The following is a 13,948-nucleotide window of genomic DNA, read 5'->3' as shown; positions in this document are numbered from 1 at the left end:
GTCAAACAATGGCAGAACATTCTTTTGTAGGAAATATTTAATTGAATTTGCTTTTACTTATCTCCTATGTTTGGTCTAAAAGTGTCCTAAGAATGAAAGAGAGATCTTGGGAAGACTTTTACCTCTAAGTTCCAGATTACCTCTTCTTTCAGAGATGCCAAGTAAATCACTGTAGACAGAGACCCATGTTTGCCTTCCAGAAGCATGTCAAAGTAAAAGAGGGGAGGATAAATGGAGAAAGGGTACTGAATGATTATCAAGTGCTTAGTGATATGTCACTTTTTATATCACATGATAGTTGAATATACTTTTTAACTCCACCATAACTCTTTCTATATTTACAAACAGGAAATCAAGCTAAAACACTGAGACCAAGTGTGACCATATTGGGGTACAGTATAATGTTTAATGAGAACTAACAAACCTCTGCTTTTTTTTCAGAGGTTTGAAAGAGTAGGCAATTGAGGATACTTCTCAGATTATTTAGTTTATGACTCCTGTGTGATTATATCATGGTTTAATGCTGTCGGTATATCATACTTCTCAGATTATTTGTCTTTTTTTTTTTTATTTTAATTATTTTGGTGATTGTTACAGCTGGTATTTCACACTCTGCAGACTGAGAATTGCTGTCTAAGCACTTTGAGCACTAAGACATGATTTGGAAGACCCACATTTAGTTCGCAGTCCAAGTGTGGCCCCTGGCAAATTGTTTAATGTCTATCTTTCATCTGTGATTTATAATAGGGAGGGAATAGTACTCTACGACAGCCCAGTTATGAAGGAAGTTAAATTTGTTAAAGTGATAGGCTATGTAAGGTTTTCATAAGAGACAATTCTGCACAAGCAGACATATGCTTGCATCCTTTTGATCCATCTCTTGTGAGGTGCTGATCTGTATTTGCACTTTATTTACAGAGGTTAGCCTAAAAATCACTATTACATGGATAACTATGTAGTATTACTATACTGTCTGTGGATGAAGATGAAGTTCACTGTTCTTTAGCAGAAAATATGTGTTTTCCTTTCTGCAGAACTACCATCAGAAACATGATTATTGCTGCAGGACTATTTTTGAATAGTTGTTGCATCAGTGTCCAAGGTAACTTTCAATTTTCCAGGTTTTTTTCTTCCTCTTTAAGGTGGAAGGCACAGTACATAAGTCAATACCCGAGTTACCACTTTGGAACGTGGGCTTTAGCAACCTTGAGATGATTGTTTTCTGTCTGAGGTTGAAATATTGTGGAATTATAAAACATTACCTTGTGCACTGACAATAAAGTATGCATATTCTGACATGTGTGATGATCTACTGAATGTTTAAAATTGTTTATAGACTTGAATTTGAATACTAAGGACTTAATAATTCTATTTCCTTTTGTATTCATTGAGAAGACATGCTGATATACATCAGCTTTAAGTAGGATACTCTCTTGCTATTCTGTCCAGGTACATTTTAAAGTCTAAACGAACAAACAAATATGTATCTGTAGGGTATGTGCACCAGCAGTATTTTGCATCAGGCATGCCTACAAACTCTATCCATTGTTACTTTTTATAGTTGTAATTTTTATACCAGCATAAATGTTTTAAATTTCTTTCAGCTGAAACTAGGAGGCTGAACACATAGGTGAAGTACAAGGCATTTAAGACATTTTAACAGTTGTGTGTCAGTGTCTTAACAAGAGAATGTATAATTTCTAGTGTTAAACACATCTTATGTAGCAAAGATAGATACTTAATGTTTTGATCTGAAAGCATTTAAATATATTAAAGCCTTACTAATTTGCACTTTGTTAATCCAGGTATCCTGTAATTTGTGCACAAAAGCCAATGGCCTCTCTTCACATCTCTGTAGAGATTTAAAGAAAGAAGGCTGTGTTTTAAAGTCTTTACACATCACTGTTATCAATAATATCTTACATAACATTCATTAATATAGTTTGAAGTTTTATTATAACCAATGAAACTAAAACTTATTTGCCCCTTACAGATGATACAGGTACGATACACTGTTGTGAATCTTACTGCATTTTTTTCTTCCACAAAACTGAGCAATTTTCAGTAGTTTTCCTTTTCTTAATGGTAATGAGTGAGAATATAAGTAGAATCTCACCAGTGCAGTGCTCACGGCTGGAGAAGGAGGGTTTTTCAGGGAGCCAGTCATGGCAAATTTCAGGAGGTACTTAGAGCAGCCAGAGTCCTCCGGCTGACAAATCAAGACTAGAGTCTGAATTTACTGTGTAGGGATAAAGCTTCAGTTTAGTATCTCCCCCGGTGCACCCCTTGGAGCTAATAAATTATTTTGACAACATACTGCCTGCAAACCCTGTTGCCTTATTTTGTTCCATTTGCTCATTTTGGTCTCTTTGACACTCATCATTCTGAAGAGCTAATTCTTTTCTTAAATAAGAATAGAAATTAAAACAAAAAAAAGACAACCCTGCTTTCTCATTAACTACAGGTGGTCTGTGCAGGCACATGGGAGTGAATGTTGGTTACAAATAATGTTTCCTCACAGGGAATTTTTATAACAGAAGGCAGACACTTGGCATTGGATAATACAGTGCAAAGAAGAGCAGATGAAAGGAAATGTAGTACAATAAATTTTTCTGAAAAGTGTATCTGCGTGTGCCTAATTTCTGAAAAGCAGTCCCTGAACTCATTGTGAGTCTCTGGATTTGAAATCTTTTGTTTTGTGGGTGGGAGTTTTTGATGTTATTAGGCTTTGCGGATGGGGGACATGTTGTTAGGAATATTTGCTCTTAAGGTTGTTAAGCCCATGATTGCTGTGATGGAAAAAATTTTGGAAGAGAGCTCTATCTTATGTATACTTTGACCAATTTTTTTTAAATTAATAAAAAAAATGGATTTACTTATGCAGATTTTAAAGTAGGCAATACTGTTCAACATTTCATTTTACTTCTGCCACTGAAATATGTAATTTTGTTTTCCAGACATGGACATTTAAACACACCACAGTTAAAGTGCACAATTTATGTAGTCTAAGCATTCTACTTGCTATAAGGTTAAGTATGACTCATTGGAAACATCTAAATCCTGAATGGTGATTCACCACAGGGGTGAATTACTGCTCTTGGGTACATGATGGCCAAGGTAGGTCGTCAAAGATAAGGACAAAAAGAGAACAAACAGATGACTCATAGCATTGCCAGAAAGACACAAAAATCATTCAGAGGTTCATGATAAGTTTAACAAACATTCTTGCAAGAAAAAAACCAACAGAGCTTTAATGTCACACTGCTTTTTCCATGTTTCTATTGTAGTAATGTCTAAAGGCTTAAGTTTTAGTCCCCACTGAATGAGCATATAGCTAGACAAAATTACTACTCCAAGGAATTTAAATCTAATTTTGAGAAAGTTGTGGGAAATGAGTGAAATAGATAGCAGGAGAGGATGAGTGGAACATTAAGCCAGCAAAATGACACAAGAAACTATATGCACCAAAACAAAACAATAAGAAGCATTTTACATACAGTTAAATAAAAATGAACCTGCCCCAGTTACCTCTGTTATCAATTAATATGTATAATATGATTGAAATAACCAGGGAGCTGCAAAAGTCCTGTGTACAGCCCCCATCAGCTAATATTTAAAATAGGGAAACAATAACTGGACATGATTTAGGGTTTAGGAACTAACTAGTAGGCAATGGGGCTTTATGTTTATATCAGAAAAGGTAATGGATTGTGGTCTGGTCAATAAACCCTGAAGAACTGCTTGGAACTGCCAAGATTAGGGAAGAAGCAGGTAAAAGGTAATTCCTACAGGGGGAGACTGCAACCGCCCACTCATTGACTACCTACTCAAATGACACCACCTACTCATAAGAAGACAATGAAGGAAGAAGACAGACTCTGTGCGCTAATTTGCATGAGGGGCGAAGAAGAAAGAACCAATCATTAAGGAAAATAACAATTAATATGTATTCATTAAGTGTATAAATGTGAGTATTTTTGAGACAAGGGTGTGCTGTCTTGAGACAGGCACCTATTCATGTGCATCAATGAAATTAATTTGAAAATACCTCGACTCTGTGTGTTATTGGCTTGCATACCAGGTAAATGAATCTGCTTTTAGGACAACAATATGATACCTTCAGGATGATGCAGACACATTTGGCTATGGCTGAGCCAGGAAAAGAGACTGCTATTTGCTTTGAAAATGAAAACATAGGATATACTGAGTTTCATGGATGAGCAATTTAATATAGCACAGAGTAGTTTCTATTTCTTTGTCTCTAACCAACTGATTTGACATTCAGAAAAGAGAGTTAAACTAGAGAATGTATCTGGAGGTCATGCAGTCAAAGTCTTCATTCTGGCCTCAGGACCACTAGCATCACAGTCCTCATACAGAACACCACAGTCCTCCCAACCAGCCCAGCTCAGCAGGTCTTCATCCTTCTTGGCTGCCATGATAACACATGGCTGACCCCTGTGCAAAGATACAGCACTGATTGCATCCCTCTGCCTGTTCTGATATTTAGCAACACATTGTAAACAGATGGCATATGCTATATGGCACAATTACAGCTTCATTTCTTCCAGGTTTTTATATTTTTTTTAGCTGTTCCATGACTCATTTTGCAAAAGGCAAGCATCAAATAACTATAATAATAATTCTTCTGGTCTTTACTACAATCTCTAATGATCACTGTATGATTCAGCTAATGCATGTTATAACATACAAATAAGATGATAAAATACATCTGTAACATATTTAGTAAAAACCTGGGTAAAAGAATTTTTGTACAATTAAAAATAATTTTGCTTAAGTAAACTTTAAGAAACAAGATCAGTTCAATTTCTTAGGGAATAGAGAATCTTAGAAACAATGAGTTTCACCTTTGCTCCTTGTGGTGATCATATGTTGATCTCATGGAGAACTGGTTGAAACTGTGTTTTAATGTCACATCAAAGCAACCTATAGTCTTCATTTAAAAAAAAAAAAAAAAGAGGAGACAAAAAGTCAACTACCTCAAATAGATGACAGTTGCAAGGAACTCCCAAGAGCAAACACAAAGTCAAAAGAAATCATTCACACCATGAAGAAACTAGAACAGCATCTCTATAGGAGGTCAGTGGCAACTTCTTTGATTCTTACCATCTGCCTTGCCGTGAAAGCCTGCTCCAACATAAATGGTAAGGGCATGTGCTTCTATGGCCACAGCAGCATCCTCAGCTAGGACACACATTTCTGGCAAACTCTAACCACAATGTAAAACCTCTTTGAGCTTCCCCGCTACACTCACCAATGTGTGTAGGAAGGCAAGAACATATTAGCCTAAAAATAAACACTTTCCAGCACAGCACATTCAGACCCACATCTCTTGCAATTGCAGAGACCATCTACTCAGATGCCCCATTTTAATATGGCATTTCTACCCCTAAACCAAAAACTCTGCCCCAGTTTGGTCAACTGCTGTTGAAAACCTGATCATGCAAAAAGTATAATGATATCTGATATATCCTATTATATTTAATCTTTGTATTGACTGCCATATTGGTTAACCTTATTTTGAAATCAGTCAGACTACCCATCTTCATGAACAAATTCTCGGCAACAAGAGAATAAAAATATTGGGATATGTACTTTTTGCATTCACTAAGCAAAGGTATTCTTGATTAGTTTCTAAATCAAGTATAACATCTCCCTTCTTTCCATAGCTGAAGGAATTGTTAGAAACCTTTACTTAGAGCATCAACTATGAAAAGCCTTCAGTAACCATTTTTATACTGTAAGAAGTAAAAAAATCCAGCATGCTTAAAAATAATTCAACAGTACTGTGTCAATAGCTTTAAATAAAACATGGTTATTTACTGCTGTTTTGAAAGCTGTTCATTTTCTCAAGAGAAGAATACCCCATGTGTTTATAGTCAGAAACATATATTAGAATGTTTTATGCTAAAAAGTATGTAGATTGCACTAACAAATAATCATAACTGATCTGGCAATTAGCAACTAAGTTGCTAATTATATGACACCATATATGCATACAAATCTTAGCTGCACTACTACAAAAACTGATTGAGCCAACTTTCCCACTCAGATTTCATCCTTTCCTTCACATTCACAGTGGATGCTAGTAAAGACTATCTGGATAGGATATGTAAGATATGAACAGGGTTTTTTACCCAAAGCTGTGTTTAATTTATTAATTCCTATACTAATAGCTGTACCAATATTATGAATTCTAAGCACGAAACTGATTCCCATTTCATACATGAAAACAAGGCTGTGTCAGCTATGTCTACACAAATTTGCATTTCTGTTGGGGTTTTGGAATCAGCAACACAATTGTTTTCTTTCATTAAACCCATCTAGGGACAGCTGACATTGTGAGTGAGTCTACATGTTCTGCTTTGGTGGCTATATTAAAATTTACAACTATTCCTGATGATCTTCTAGAAGTCAAAGCAATCATAAACATACACATGGAGTTATTAAAGAGCAAACTCTTAGGAAAGTCAGTTTGTAATATTGGTTATGAATTTGGCAAATGTTTTCACACACTAAGACAATGATGGATACAGGCAGAGTGATGCAATTTATGAGCACTTTAGCTGTGTGTTAGTGATGAACAGAATGGCCATGGCTATTTGCTTCATTACTGTTTACTTTACCCGTGCAAGACCAGAATAACCTTCATTTCAGGACCTGAGTCCTTTTTACATTATCAAAGCACTGTGCAGAGTGCTAAAACTCTTGACATTTGGTCATCTGCAAATATTGGGTCAACACCCACATTCAGACACTTCTGTTGATATAATTTTTCCAGAGGAGCAGAGGTCACGTGCCAGATAAGTTCTGAAACTCTTATAGGCATCTGTATAGACATTTCAGGGGGCCAAGGACTGTTATGTAGACATTCACTCACTGTTCTGTAGTAATTTAGGTATTTACAGACAGAGAAGACCTGCCTTTGGCCTAAGAGCAGGGTTGATATTTTTTATATTTGCAATGCTAGGATAATTATCTTTCACCTTAATCTTTGGAGACAAGCCTGACTTGTAGCAATAGTTTCATCAGTCCGAACCAGTTTACAAATACAGATAGCTTTTGGGAACATAAAGTTAAGGTGATATAACTGTTCAACAATTCCAATGCAGACAGCAATTCACGGCTTATCATAAACAACATAAAATTGGAATGAAAAGCTTTCCACACAAGTCTTTTTTTCTAGAAAAGTCTGGCAGAGATATTACTAGTTCAGCTGTAAAATCCATCACAGGAGAAAAATATGCAAAGTATACAAGCGTATAGATATACAGGTCACATACATAAACTATTCTTGCAAGGTTTTTGTTGATAGCAAGATTGCAGTTGCCAAGATCACCCACTTTTTTTTTTTAACCCATCCGTCCATCCTGTCAGCTTCTCTTTCTCACTTACAGCTGATTCTGGATTTCTCTCCTATCTTATGTGGCACCTCCAGCTCTGCTTGATCTGATATATTTATTCTTAAAATGGTGTCACATCAGGCACTGCCCCTTATGCTGCCCCAGTAACACTAGCTTTCACAGGCTGTTAACTAGGATGTTCTCAAAAGCACTTCTCAGCCTTATGGCACACTCCCAACAACCAGAAATGTTTCTGCAAACTGATGTCCCAGGTTAATACTTCCTCCTCCCAGTGCCAAAATGAAACTATATTCTGCTGTGATATGTGTAAAAATCCATTGCTACTTATGGAGGTGTTGTCCCACGAATGGCGTTGATTTACCCGGTATGCAAGCCAATAACACACAGAGTCGAGGTATTTTCAAATTAATTTCATTGATGCACATGAATAGGTGCCTGTCTCAAGACAGCACACCCTTGTCTCAAAAATACTCACATTTATACACTTAATGAATACATATTAATTGTTATTTTCCTTAATGATTGGTTCTTTCTTCTTCGCCCCTCATGCAAATTAGCGCACAGAGTCTGTCTTCTTCCTTCATTGTCTTCTTATGAGTAGGTGGTGTCATTTGAGTAGGTAGTCAATGAGTGGGCGGTTGCAGTCTCCCCCTGTAGGAATTACCTTTTACCTGCTTCTTCCCTAATCTTGGCAGTTCCAAGCGGTTCTTCAGGGTTTATTGACCAGACCACAATCCATTACCTTTTCTGATATAAACATAAAGCCCCATTGCCTACTAGTTAGTTCCTAAACCCTAAATCATGTCCAGTTATTGTTTCCCTATTTTAAATATTAGCTGATGGGGGCTGTACACAGGACTTTTGCAGCTCCCTGGTTATTTCAATCATATTATACATATTAATTGATAATAATATATAGAAATGATTTGAAGTCTGACCTAATTTCCCTGACTCCATACTGTAGGTAGACAGCTATAGGCATGCCTGCTATCTGCTGTTGTCCTATGTGTAGCCTAATCCATAAGAAGTCCCCCTCCCTACAGTACCTTTGTATTGTATATTTATATAGAAATGTTTACACTTACGCACACATACATACAAGCAGAAAAGCACATTTGTATGCATATACTAAATTGCTTGTGCCATAACTTGTGCACAATCAACTAGCCAGGAAACGTTTGACTTAGGTATTTATGAACAGCTACAGTCTGTTTGAAATACTGTTTGCTTTGGAACACGTGCAGAAAATGAGTCTCAATTAAGAGATCTGTACAGCTCTGAAGAAATGTCAAAGTAAAAGATGGCCAGACAGTTCTGAGTGATAATCAGAGCAAACTGTCATTTGTGTGCAGATAATGACAGCATGTGAACAACAACAACAAAAAACCCAAAAGGAACAAAGGGTGAGCCTTACTGGATACATTATTAATAAAAAATTGATCTATCAATTACACTTTTCAGCAAGATGAACATTAGCCACAGTATGCTCTAAAAGGTCAGCTTTAACTAAAAGCTAATTTCTAAACATACTTTATGTTTTTTAACTGGCAAGAAGTTCTTATCACTTTATAACCTTTTTAGACTGCCATTCTCAAGTAAAATGAGTGTGGTTTTTTTCATTCAAATCTTTTCTGTTGAAAAGGGATCTGATTTTCTACTTTGTAGAGTAATTTGAGCATTAGCACAACTCTGTGGAAGTGAACAGTCACTGTGTTGTGAAAGCATTACAGAGATTAGAATCCACACAGCTTAAGAAAAAAAAAACCCGCATAGTTTAAGGAAAAAAAAAGAATGGAGAACGTTACTGCCTCTTACTCTCTCCCCCTGTACTATCTCTAAAGATAGTACATAGAGTTTGGTAATTTATGACTGAAAAAAGCTCCTTTCCAGGGCCAGCTTGAGCTTTTTTAAGTTTTGCTTTTGTGTAATATAAAAACTATTTAGAAATAATTTAAAGAAATTATGTTAGGCAATTTTGAAAATTCAAAAAATATTAAGGTTCTTAAAAATCTTTGCATCATGTTTTCTTTCTCTTCCTGTTTCCAGGGTAATTGGTTGAACAGGAAGGCAAATAACATTTGGAAACAATCACTGAAAGCCAATTTCTTTCTTGCATTCACAGCATTAAGAGATCTGCAAAATACCCTGGGCTATTAGGCCTATTCACTCTCTTCACTGGCCTTGTTCCTCTGGATGTTGAGTTGGAAATATCTCTAGAACTGAACAATTTTTAATTGCACTAGTGTTGAATGCTATGCACATTCCAAAATCTATTAAGCATGACCTTTTACAATCCTGACCTCAGCTATTCTGTGTTGAGCTCAGGAGCTGTGCAGAGACATTTTGCCTCAGGTCAAATAGAGAGACACATAAATAAAGGCTGCCAGAGCTCCCAGGCAGAAGGAAGTGGCCTAATGCTTCTCCTTTTTGTGAGATGTAGCTAAGTACTGCTGCCAGCTAGCAGTCTTTTGCCCATTTTAGGGCATTTTGTGTAGCAGTTTCATGCTTTATGTGAGCATGGAGGAGGACCTCTTTCCCCTCCACCTCCATTCCTGCAACATGGTGCCTCTAGGCTGTGCCAGACCTGGGTCTCCTGACTGCAAATTTCTTGCTCTCTGTATAAGAGCCTATAGCATGCCAATGCAGCACTGCTCTTCAAATACAGACATTCAGACTCCTTCCCTGCAAGATCTTTCTTGCAGAGCCAACCTTACCTTGCTCTTGTCAGTTCAAAACTCAGAGGGATTTAGAGCTGAAGCTGATTAGGATTGATGAGCCTTGGTTGCACAATAACCCCAAAGGTTATTAGTACCTTTCAGATGATGGGTATAAAATGTCACATGATTTCCTTCCTGTAATCTTTCATTGTTTTGCAGATACATGTGAAAAGGGCAGTTTTCACTGACATGACTCATTCTGACCAAGACTGTATGAACCAATTCATATTTTTTGAATATGTGTGCCAACAACCTATTGATTAGCTTTCATTAAACTAGATTAAAGATTAAATTAATTTTAACAAAAGTTGTTATCAATGCTTAAGCAGTGCTCTTCTCTGAGGCTTCAGGTCACTACTTGTGTTTCAAACCTTTCATTTACTACAAGGAAAAAAAATCAGACATAGTAACAAAAAGGAAAAAGGACTACATTTAATGCTCCTGTTTGTCAAAGCCTGACTCCTAAGAGCATACAGGTTATTGCTTTTTTCTGATAAGGAAGACTGTAAGTTTTTAAGCTACTGACTAATTCTTTGTATGGTTTCCTAGGATGATTGAGGAGGTTTCTTTGGTCCCAGAGAGTAAGAATTTTGGTTTACTCATTGGATTGCTATAGGATAACACCTTTTTTTTTTTCTCCCTGTAATATAGTTTGCTAAAGGTTGTAGTAAAAGTAGTACAATGGAGCAATAGCGTCATGACCAAACTGTCAGAGAGTAAGACTTTCTTCTGTGTTTCCAACCGTTAGTGAGGGAAGAGGTGTAGGCACAAAATGGTGAGTTGTTAAAGGTATGGGCTAGAAATGTGGCTGTGTAGTTGAGACTGCTACTAAAAACATGAAGAGCTGGAAAATGAATTGCACTGGGGTACCACTTAATGTGCGGTAACACATTTTTCTTCCTTTGCTTCTTAGCTCCTACAGTGTAAGGGTTTGTTTGAAAATTAATTAAACTCCAATAGCTGTTAACAGTTAAAGCAATTTCAGAGAATGAAAATGATATATTTCTCTATGGATACAGGAAAGCGAATCATATGAAAGGCATTTTCTAATAAACTATAGTTTCAGTTGGAGTGAGAAAATACATTTGCTGGATTTCAATCAACTCAATAGTAGCAGAATTCAACTGTAGTAATTACATTAAAAAGTCATTTGTATCATCATAGGATATCAGTTTTGATGGAACTGTGTTTTCTTCCAGGTGAAGAGATGATTTATTTTAATGTGTTATAGTTCATAATTACCAAGTTTGTTATCTGTAATTTGGGTATGGCCATACCATATTGATTTTTTATTGTCTGTGCTTTGTTGTATTGATTCTTAGCAGGGGTCAACCATGCTTTGGTCACAAACACATTCTGGCATTTGAGCATTTTCATTTTAATGCTGCCACACTGGGATTTTTTGCCACTTTGCTTGTGTCATTATTCATCGAAACTTTGCATCATAAAGTTAAGTTAGTAATAACTATGGCAAATGAAATTTATCACTAGCAAATATCTATATTTGCGTGTAGATTGGAGAAAACATAATGACTTTTCCAAGTTCCTTAGTTTTAAATCACTTGTAATCACTTGTAAGGAAAAGAAACCTGTGAAACGCTCAATGACAATCTCAAGTCAAAAAGCTGAAATTAAGAGATCGGGTGAAGAAAAAAATTGAAACTTTTCTGGCAAGTTTTGTGTTCCTTATGTGCTTCAAAGATGAGGTATAAACTTGTTGGGTTTTAAAACTCTTTCAAGCTGGACAACTTTTTTTCAAGTGAAAATAAACTTAAAAAATATATGTAACTGCAGTTATTCAGGGAATCTAAAATTAATTCCTGCTGCATATCAGAGTCTAGTAGGTTGGCAGAGTACTTGAAAGATTTAGATAAAGTTCCGCTTAACTGGATATAATGGTAATTACAATTAATAGTGATAAAAAAGCCCTACTATGATCATGTTACAGTGGTTCTTGTAACTTCTCTAGTACTGGAGACCATTAAAGCAAAACAGTAGACCAAAAAGTGCCATCAGCTCTGTAGAAGTCCTGGACATCTTTGGAGAGCTGCACCCAACTGTGTCTCACTTCCTCATGTCTCCCACTTTGCAAACATAAATCTACACGCTGCTATGTAGTTTTATAAACACCCTCCACTGTCTGATGTGGTTTCTCCCTGCTATTTGGTAAAGGTCTGTAGCATCAAGGATCTCCCCTGTAACTCAGGGTCTTGACTGTATCACAGGAGTGCTTCTAGTTTGTACAGAATGTTTTTTATTAGCTATTTGATATAGCATCTCTGGGTACTCTTTTGCATGTTAGAAAGTAGTATAGCTGCTAGATGTTGCACTGAGTTGTAAGAAGTCTTAGCTTTACACCAGAAGTGTTCACAGTGTAAGTAATTACTCCATATAATGTTCTTCACAGGGGAAAATATTGTGGAAGTGTTAACTTTCATTTTCATTGTTTGGATTATATCTTGAGTTGTTTAGCCATTTGTATTGGGTCTGGCTGAGATGGAGTTAATACTCCCCACAGCAGCCCTCATAGCACTGTGCCCTGCATCAGTAGCTAGAAAGGTGTTGATAGCACACCACTGTTTTGGCTACTGCTGAGCAGTGCTGGCACAGCATCAAGGCTGTCTCCCCAACATTTTTGCCCTCCCCTCAATGGCAGGCTGGGGCAGGGCAAGATCTTGGGAGGGGACACAATCAGGACAGCTGACCTAAACTAACCAAACAGATATTCCATACCATATGACGTCAGCTCAGATATAAAAGCTAAGTAAAGGGAGACAGAGGGGGGGGCATTTTGTCTTCCGGAGCAACCACTACGCGTACTGAAGCCCTGCTTCCCGAGAAGCAGCTAGACATCGCCTGCTGATGGGAAGTAGAGAATAACATCATTTGTTTTTTTTCTTTGCTTTCACATGCGCGACCTTTGCTATCACTGTATTAAACTGTCCTTATCTTGACCCACGAGCCTTTTGTTATATTTTCTTCCCCCCAGCTGAGGAGGGGGAGTGATAGAGCGGCTTTGGTGGGCACCTGGCATCCAACCAGGGTCAACCCACCACACCATTACTGACACAAACCTCACATTGATGCTACTAATATTTTGCTTAGGTAATGAATGACTAAAAAGCATAGTGTTTGGCTTTTTAAAAATCTCTCTTTGATGGGGCTTTTAATTAACAATGTTGTAATTTGATTTGATATGCTTTTTTTTTTTTTTTTTTGTGCTGTAAGGCACTCCAAAGTACTTGGTTTCAAGGCAATATAAATTAAAATGATGGTCATATAACACTTCCAAATGCTTACTTCAGTCTAATGCACCAAAACATTGTGCACACAAAGAATTCATGGAAAACCTAACACTGAAGATTATCTATTCACTGTGCCACTTCTTTAATGATTGCTGTTATGCAACTTCAAAAATGTAATTCCCCTTCTAGGGGAATTATTTCTTATTATTCCACACAATGTGCAATACTTTCTGTACCCAAAGCATCTCTTTTGGTGACATCAGTAAGTACTTTGATGCACAGGTCACATTAGATCAAGGCCACTTTCCATGGGCTCAAGTTGTATATTTATATTTCTTTCTTATTTTGGAGGTGGGACTGATCTAACAGAACAATTTCACTGTCACCTCTTCATTATCCATAGTAGTGAGGCTGGGATATCCTAGAAAGTGGAAGAGAAAACAGCCAAAATAGAAATCCAAATGATGCTTGGGAGAGGGTGATGTGGAGATGTATGATATGGAGGAGGACCTTGGCTCGTTGCTGCAAAGCTGCATAACTGCCCATGAAGGGATGTCTCCATCAGCTGGGACCCCAGGAGGGTGAGCACCACAGGGGTGGT

The sequence above is a fragment of the Buteo buteo genome, chromosome Z, assembly GCF_964188355.1.
Source record: "Buteo buteo chromosome Z, bButBut1.hap1.1, whole genome shotgun sequence".
Taxonomy (NCBI): Eukaryota; Metazoa; Chordata; class Aves; order Accipitriformes; family Accipitridae; genus Buteo; species Buteo buteo.
Note: the sequence above shows the minus strand (reverse complement) of the source record.